Source organism: Oreochromis aureus, linkage group 13, assembly GCF_013358895.1.
Source record: "Oreochromis aureus strain Israel breed Guangdong linkage group 13, ZZ_aureus, whole genome shotgun sequence".
Taxonomy (NCBI): domain Eukaryota; kingdom Metazoa; phylum Chordata; class Actinopteri; order Cichliformes; family Cichlidae; genus Oreochromis; species Oreochromis aureus.
The window spans coordinates 27,101,646-27,111,298 of NC_052954.1; the positions used below are offsets into that span (position 1 = coordinate 27,101,646).

A 9,653-nucleotide genomic window follows, 5' to 3' on the forward strand; every position below is an offset into this window, starting at 1 on the left:
GTTGTGGTCTTTGAGTGACGCGGGGGGAATGTGCTGGCTGAGGTGAGGCTGGAGGCTTTGTGCAGTCTGGACCGGCAGGCTCTGAGCTGAGACCTGGATGTTTACACTGCTCCCCTGATCTTGGCATCGATTCAGGTTCACTTGAGAAAGAGAGAGACTGTAGACCAGAAAGACCCCAAGCTTTTGACATGAGATGACCGATGTTAATAACGCTGGGCATTAAGTAGTGATATACCTTCAAGGAAACTGTGTGTGTTTTATGTTTAACATTGTTAGAACAAAGTTCCTTTGGTCTGCAAAAACCTCTGGCTTCCAGTGCAACATTCTGGCCTGTCTTCATGTTCTGCCACACCTATGAACGGCTCTTTGAAGCTAAAGACTTGGTTTTAGGGTTTGGGTAAAAATTAAGTTTGGATTCAGAGTGGGTGGCCAAAGTTTACCTCTAATGTCTAAGTTTAGAACAATGTCCCGGGGACTTCATTTAAAGTAAATGTCATCATGAATCTGGATATACAAGAAAGTCTACTCTATGTGTGTGTGTACTTAAACACATGCGAATCCATAGGAACTGGAATGCAGTACAATAACATGCTTCAACATTATGACATGCAGGTAACATAACACCCTAAAGCAACTGTGTATGTAGACTTTTCTGCAACATTTCTTTCTTTCCTTGTTTTCTTTAAGGTCTGTTTACCAGCAGGAAACCAAAGTCTATTCAACAGTTCAAAAATGACTGATCCATAGGACTCAGGTAACACACATTCTGCACGTTCAGCTGCAGATATCTGTTAATAAAGATTTAATCTGTAAAACATCTAATCTTCTTTATCGCAGACTGATAGCTGCTGTAAATGCAATGCAAATGTTTGTGTTTTGAATGGAAATCTTTTCATTCATGCCACCACTGAAAGATGCTTCACAGCAGGTGAAGTGACCCCAAAGGTGTACCCACTGTGTTTAAATGTGACTTAACCAAACCTCAGTACATCCTAAGGTGAGAATGTGCTGTATTGGCAGGTGTGATCGTTTGCCTAAGATAAAACTATAAGCCCATAAGCTTCATCTTTACTTCAGACAACTTCCAATCTCTAAATCTCCTCCCTCAGTCTCATTACAGTGTCAACACTCAGGCTGCTCGTCTTTGCCTAATCATCCATCCATCCTAAACCCAGTCATTAGCATGTATGAATGATAAAAAGGCTATCAGGAAGAACGACCATGTGCCATAATCCCCCTCAGCATTCTTGCTCTGTAACACTAGGAATCTGGTTGACATTTCTGCTGCTCATTGATCCATCTTGGCACATTTGGGTTCTGACATGTCTGTGATCAGAGGAACAGTTTTCCTGGTTTAACAGTGACAACAGCAAAGATTTTCTACTTTTATTATGTCCTTTTGTCCATTCACTACACGTCACATGGTGGTAAAGATGAACTGATGCCTCACAACAAGAAGATTCCTGGTTTGAATCCCGACTGTGTGTGGAGTTTGGATGTTCTCCCTATGCCTCCACGGGTTTCCTCTTGGTACCCCTGCTTCTTCCCACAGTCCAAAGACATTTATGTTTGGTTAATTGGTGATTCTAAATTAGCCATTAATGTGAGGTAGATAAAGTGCTTTATGAGTGTATGGTTAAAATGTGACTTGTAGTCTAAAGCACTTTGAGTAGTCAGTAAGACTAGAAAAGTGCTATGTAAATGCAAGTACATTACATTACATTATCTGCTATGCTGATCAATACATTTATCTATTATATCTTTCACCTGCCTGTAACTTGGATATTGCTTTTTATCTACTTACCTCCGGTACTACCTGATATTTATTGTCTTTTTATTGATTATACACTATTTTGTCTGTTTGTAATTTAGTTTAAAGTTTACCAGGAAACTCTTACAGCTGAGTCTTCCCATTTCTGTTTGAGGATTAAACAAAAATGCTTTCATTAGTGAGCTTTAGATGAGCTTAAGGGTGGATTTTGGAAGTTTGGTCAGCGCTGGTTGGCTCAGACTTAATCCTAAACTAAGCTAATCATCCCCTTGATCTAACTCCAAAATTAACATACAGACTTCAAAATCAAATTTAACTTCTTATATAACTGCAAGAAAAACAAACACCACTGAGCACACATTTCTTAAAATGTTGAAATGTTCCTTTAACTGAAAATTGGGTAACAATGACAAGGAATCTGACAGTGTCAACAACCCGCGTGTGGATCATTTTTTCTTCCTGCTCTGTCACTCAGAGCTAATTACAAATACAACACAGATCCAGCTATACCTGCTATTTACAGTACAATGTAAAACATACACATTCACAGGGGCAGTATTAACATCACTGCAGTGTTGTCTTACAATAACAGTGACCTTTCCCCTTACAGTGGGTTGTTTTTCTAAAGTTTGTGGTCAATTTAAAGGCCCCATTTCCTCCATTTCCTTCATAATATCATGGCAAAGAATAGGGGTCAACACCTCCACTGTTTTTCTGCAATACCTGCTTAGCTGAACTTTGACACAAATGCCACACAATGCAGATGCAGATTCCCACACTGATACATAAACACAGAGACTTTTTCCCTATACTAAAACTTCATATAGTCAGGAGGAGCAGTGGCAAAATCCAGGAGCTCTTCTCCTTTCCTTCTGATTTACAGAAGCCAATATGTTCAAGTTTCCTTGTTTTCTCCACCGGGACGTCTAGCCCTGACAGTAAATCTCTCTCACCAATACTCCTCCATATGGCTGCATGAAAATTTCATTGTGGAGAGTCTGAGGCTAAAGGGCCTCACTGGTGGAGAACAAGTGTGTGTGAGAAAGAGAGAGGGGTTTCTGAGATGTGGTGATTTGGTCCTGGGTGGCATTTGTACTGGTGGGAGTTTGTTGTCATGTGGGTGCTGTCAGTACGTCTGAGTACTGTGATTGTGTTTACACCTGAACACAAGGTTTATAATTTATTGCAGTGCCATTTGTTGCCTTAAGGAACATTCGGTTTGCAAGATTTACTCTGAATTCTGCCCATCAAACATAAAGTGATTTTTAGGGGATCACACATCATTTTTTATATTACACACTACAGGGTTAGGCTGTGTGTGTGTGTGTGTGTGTGTGTGTGTGTGTGTGTACACTGCTTGACATTTTAATTTTCCAGATTTTTGGGGAACACTTCCATGTCATCTGTTTTGAGTTGAAAGAGAACATAAGATTGCAATCTATGTAGCATTCAGTCGCTAAGTAATTGCTACGTTGTAGTTTGCGGGAATAATTAGCCCTCATGCAGTAACAAATTCAATTTACTGCGCAAAAGCTCTTCAGATGATGGCGGATAAAGTTTCAGCCACACAAAACTCAGCTGTATTTTTTTTTATTATGTTCCAAAAATTATCTAAACTTCCTGGTATTTGTTGCAAGTGTTGAACTCCATCCATCTGGTTTTGCAAGCTGAGTAAAACAAACATTATTTGGAAATTCTACTCAGACTGTTGGGCTGCAACAGAATCACCTGGAGCTACTGAAAAAGGCAACGAGTTTAAACATGCTGTTCAGCCGTGGCTCAAACGATGCAGTGTGGGCTAAAATCAAGAGTGAAGTTTCATACATGGACGTACACGTTACTTGCGTAATCATCTCTGCTGCTACAGACTTACTCTCAGGTCTTCAGGGAAACAACCACACTAGAGGTCACTGTTGTAATTCCAAAGGAAAAAAGGATCAATAGCAACAAAATCAAAAGAGAACAAAAAGAAATGGAATAAAAATGACATTATTCCTGATGAGGTTTTAATTCTTGAGTTGCTTACTTATTTAAATTATTTGAATGTTACTGAACACACTGTATGAGACTATATGAGTCACGCTATATGTGACTGCTATTTTTCTTTTGATTTTATAACTATTACTCCCACAAAGAGAATTTTACTGTTGAGTAAACCTGTTAGCAGAACTTGTTTTGTGTGTTCATTTTTTTTAATCTGCTTTTGAAAAAACCCTAAATAAATTATTATTAAATTCATTTAAAATAGGTGCTATATCGAGGCATTTTATCCATCTTCGCTCTAAAAAACTTGTGCTCTTGTTTTGAGTAGATGAGTTAGTTTAAGTCAGTCAGAGAGGGGAGAGAAAGCTCTTCAATATTTTAATGAATGTGGACTAAATGTGATGCCACATGGCCTCATAAATATACAATGCACTTCTAATACACCCTTTCTCTTCACACTGTGTGCTGATATGAGAGAGTGCCCATATGTCTGTGTCTATGCATGTTTTGTGCTTTTATTCAACAGTACTGTTCCACTTTGTTTGGATAGCCATGCTGGGAAAAAAGGACAAGAAGATTTTATATTGTATCTGGATTTTTTTTCTTTAGTGATGCCCTAATTTTGCTTCCAAAATTCTTTACACTTTAAGAAACCACTGACAAGAAGTATTACACATCTTGGAATTGCAACTGGTTGTCTTTGAACTTTGAACTCTATAATAAAATGTAAAGCAAGCACTTTGTCTTAAATCCCATATTTCTAGACTTAAAGGGGATCATCACTTCACATTGCGCATCACTTTGTAGACAGCAGACGTTCCAGACTCCAGTTGTTAATAGTTCGCCAATAGGAATGTCACCAGAATAATACATATGGTACGTTTGGATTATAAAATTCTGAAAGCACTACATTACTAATTTTTCTCAGTACTGTAAGTATTGTAGGCAGTGTATATACCAAGTATGATTGTCAAAAAATGTATACTCGATTACTAATTGATACTAAAAATTACTATCAGACTGGAAACTTATTTGCAATAGTCTTGATGCCAACAGTGCCATCCTGGCCTCATCCAGTTCACACAGCAGCACTGCAAACAGGCGAGGACACGTCCCCACCCCTCACTAGCAGCTGAACACGCAGCACTGCAACAAATTTGACGAAGAATCTCAAAGACTGACACCCAGGAGGAATTTCGTGAAGTCAGTAAAGCTCCCATTTCAACAACATTTAAGTAGTAGTAACTACTCCCTTGCCACAGAGTTTCCCCACAGGGTAGCACTGCATAATTGGTTTGGCTATTGCGCTATTTTTTGCTTCCTGGCACAACCGCAAATGGGATTTGTGTCTCCAGCTGGAACTGAACCAGGGATCTTTCCCACTTTGTATCACTGCTGGTTCTTTTGTCTGTCGTCACGTGAAGTCACGGAGTGTCACTGATATTTTGGGGTGTCTTTTCACCAAGTGTGGATGCCCCTGTACCCTCTATTATGTTAATGACTGTGGGACAGTATATACTTAATGCCTCCAGCAGTCTCCAAAAGGGAGTAATAGTCATACCAACGATATCTAACTAGCTAAACCTTATTTTTTTAAGCATTTTAGGTAAATCCACACATTAAATTTTTGTTAATATATATGCTAAATTTTCTGTGTGGACAGAAACATGGCAAGTTGAAAATGTCCAGAAAAGACAGAAGCTAGCATGACAACACAGCCAAACACTGAGAAACATCATTCTCAGTAAGTGCACAATTCATCATGTGCAGGTTGTGCAGATTGAGACACCACTACACTGTCAAAATTTATGTACTACACAAGTAAGTATGTAGTGTAGGAGTGTACTGCATGAAAGCATACTTAGCCAAGCATCTGAACCAAGGCATGCTGAGGGGCTTAAGCATGCACAGTTTACATAAGGATCTTACAGGATGAAATTGGTACATTTTAGTAGAAAATAAAAAAAACAGAAAATTGCACAATTGTGATTCAGTTGATTATCTCACTAAGTGCACCTGATCTTCCCAACTTGCTCTACAGTTGAGCAGCATCCCTTCATACTGAATGCACTACAAAAACTTTAAAATATTTTTGAATGTAGAGCATACTAATGTAGCACAGAGTGATACATTGTGGGTTAACATTACATTAGCAAATGCTATCAGCCCAGTTTTTGAGAAACACAACAGAATGAGAGAAACTGTTCTATTCCCAAGTATATTGTTTAGCTGTGGAACATATGTGTGAGGTTGGACTTTGTAAAAGCTAAATATTAGACACTTTCTTTCTTCAGTGTTATTTCATTGTCATCAGTACCTGCTGCCATTACTTAAGTGTGTTTGACTGGCAAAGTTCACACAGGGGGCATCTCCAAGTAAACAGTGTCAGGTTATGTTACTGTTACGTCTCAACAGACCTGTCTGCTACCTCTAGCTAGTACTAGGTGTAGTTTGAGCTATGATCTGTTATATTTATGTGTGGTAAAATGGTAATGTGGTAACATGTAGTTAGCCTCACTTAGGGTAAAATATGTTCCATCTACCTTCATTGCAAGAATCTCGGCACATTGCTGACCACACTCAGGGTACACACCTTATGAGTGTAAATCTATCCCCTGAAACACTTTTTTAAAAATGACTGAAAATTGTGGAATAATATTAAATAGAAGGAAAAGTTGAGGATTTTGTCATGCATTTATCCACAACTACAGGCATAAAAAATATGCAGTACAACTACAGCAAAGCGGCTTTCTACTTCCAGTAGGTGGGCCTTTGTGCCAAATGAGCTGCTGCTTCTAGATAAATGACAGTTCAGTTATTGTGAAAAAAGAAACCTCAATGGGATCAAATACTTTACTTTATTGCACTTGATTGGATGTAATGGTTAAGACGATTTATGTTAATGGTACAAAATTGCTCTTTTCTGTTTTTTATACTGTTCAGTACACGTACATTTAAGGCAGGCTGTTGTATCTTGTGTCTTTTCAGCTTTGGTTTCCTGAGGACAGTATCCTCAGTATTGGACCACCAATGCTTCCTAGATATTTTTCATGACAACCATGGTCAGGATTGGTTTTGCTTTTAGTATCATATGCCTCTTATTGTTGTGGTCTGATTTTGGTTTAAGAGGAAATGTTGGCAAACAGCTAAAGAAGTAAAAAATGATGTGGTGGTATCCCCAAGGATCATTTTGAAACTTAATAGATAAGAGTAATAATTTTAAGCAATGGAAATCTGTCATTATGTTTTAGCAAAAAAAGAAAAAAAATCTATTGCTTTTGGCTGCTATATTCAATTATTTCTTTAACAATGGTGACAATTTCCTTGCTGACCCAACAATGTTGAATGAAAGAATATGAGAAAAATCAGAGTGCAGATCTCATAGAAACACACATGCCTTCATGCACACATAAAAGTACACAAAGAAGCATGCACGGGCAAGCTTGCACACATTCAAATGTAGCTGTTGCGTGTGGATGAACACACACACACACATGTGCACGCGCACATACACACTGAGCTCAAGTTCTGTGCTTGATTGTCTTACCATCAGTCATTCTACCAAGTGGTAATTGAAAACACATCTCCCCCAGCCCCTGGCACCCATAACAAATAAGACACACTGGGGCTTTCTCCACACAACACAAAGCATAATAACAAATAGAGGGAGAGCGACTAACAGAGAAAGAGAAGCATGCTGTAGTTTTTGGCACAACATGAAGAGAACACACTCCCAGTGATTGGTGGAGGGCCAAATCCATTTTTCCAAAAAGGGAAAAGAAGAAATATATGTTTCCCTGACAAACAGATGAAGCACTTGTCCCTGGCCGATTCATAAATCGTTATATTCTGAGCTCAAGTCTTTGGAAAGTCTATTAGTTCCGGATGTCTTCTTATCCTCCGGTTTCTCTGAAATTTGAACATGAAGCACACAGAAAAGTCAACCAACACAGAGATGGACAAATGAAAAGAAACAGCCATAAAGCAAATAACTGATCTATAAATGCCTTCATAATCAGGCTCCTCGTATGCCCAGTGACCTTGTTGTTATAGTCATAATTGGGGGTTTTTAACACATGGAGCATCCAATAGGAAATTTAGGGTGTCCTTACATTATTCTTCATTTGGACCAACAGCTTTTTTGTTTGTTTAGTTTTAGGTTTCAACATGCAGAATTCCTGACCTCACATTGAGTAATACCTAGGATCATTTTATATTAAAAAAACAAAAGAGTTTTAAATTAGCGATTTATATTTTGTACTGTCTTTTGGTAATTTTTTATTCAGGTTTATGTTTTTATAAGCCCATGAATGCTGTGGTGTCTTCATGCAACTTATTTGTTCCTCTACAAATAAACTAAAAAAACATATTGTACAGTTCTTATATATGCTTCAATACAAGGCCATTCCAAGCACAGAAAAAAAGCGTAGTTTTCTGTCATTTACCTTTCAATATCTTTTTAATCAAGATCAATCAGGGCTTTTTTTCCTAACGTAGCTTGTGAAAATAGATGATAAGCCAGAGAGCCATGATTGACAGTTTTAGATTAAAATCAGTGCAGTAGAACAGACATATCTGATTCTACTGCTTACATCAGCTGTCCTTATTGTGCTGCACACTGCTCTTTCTTGTCAAAACCTGCATCTCGACCGTTTGTAGCACAGTCAGAGAAGAAAAGGAAAAACTAAATTACGGTACTCTTCCATATAAAATAATATCAAATCAAGAATACATGGCTTACAACAAATGGGATGTGTATGTGGAAATGTACCTCCTGGAAAGATGTAATAAACACAGAATTATTAAATCACCCCCACTCTGGGAATAAAATTCCTCTTAGGGAATTTAAAGACTGTAAGTCAACTCATGTGATTTACAAGTTATCATGTCCCTGTGGCCTACTCTACATTGGGCAAAGCAAGCAACCTCTTAAACAGCAGATATCTGAGTATAAAATAAAATCTGCAAAGACATGCCCTCTTAATTATATTTCTGTGGGATTGAAAGCTGGTGGTGTTTGTTAAGTTACAGCAAAGAGCTGTGGATGCGCACACTTCACACCCACATGGAGACAGTGATGATTTCAGTGGGAAATTCTTTTGGAATTCTTCAGTGGATGAATGTGTCTGGAGATCATGTCTGTGATCATCGTGCAGTAAAGAGGAACCAGGTTTTAATATGTCCCTTTTTAGACAACTGAATGCAATCTTAATGGTGCATCAATTGTGGTCAGAGACACTAATAGGAACCAATAAAAAAAGTCAAATGTGATTAAGTTTGTAGTATGCTACCTTTTTGCAATTTGTTAAAATTAAAATAAAATTGCTTCTGAAGACCGGTTTTCATAACACACCTCTAATGATCTTCATATTTGCTTGAAATTCTTGCGTTCACAAACACAGTGCAAATGAACTCAACACAGAGGAACAGAAATGCATGGATGCGCGACTCCTACGCATACACGTAAACTTTAATGGGCTCACAATGCTAATGTCTATCACATGTCAAACGTATTAAAATGCATGGTGTTTGTCATGACCTGGAGGTACAAAAGTAGACGACACAAGATTTAATTGGCATCTGAGAATAATAACACCTGGAAGCTGCCCACGTCTTGTCCGTGTGGCCAGACTGCATTCCCCACATACACACCAGCACCACCATTCAAAACAAAGGCTGATCAGTGAAGCAGAAAAAAAGTGAGAGGAGGTGGGGGCAGAGTGGGGTGAAGAAAAAAGGCGAGGCTGACAAGCAATGATTGATGTTCGCCCATCACGCGAGGCCTGACACTCATCCCTCTCCCTCCCTCCATCTTGCAACAAAGTCACCAGTATGTGTGTACGTGGATGGATGGATGTTTTCCAGTGTGTGTGTTCCAAACTAAAACCCATTCAATCAA

General features: G+C 38.5%; 1 long non-coding RNA gene across 2 annotated transcripts in view; it reads left to right on the plus strand.

Annotated features, from left to right (window-relative positions):
- Nucleotides 1–3,075, plus strand: part of LOC120443300 — a 48,257-nt gene extending 45,182 nt beyond the window's left edge. Inside the window, exons 2-4 of one of the 2 annotated variants that reach the window (XR_005615327.1) lie at nt 688–754; nt 838–997; nt 1,110–3,075. This is a non-coding gene — a long non-coding RNA (uncharacterized LOC120443300). Of the gene's footprint in view, nt 1–687; nt 755–837 lie in introns of both variants that reach the window. The other variant, XR_005615326.1, reaches the window with a different exon arrangement.
- The last annotated feature ends 6,578 nt before the right edge of the window (nt 3,076–9,653 follow it).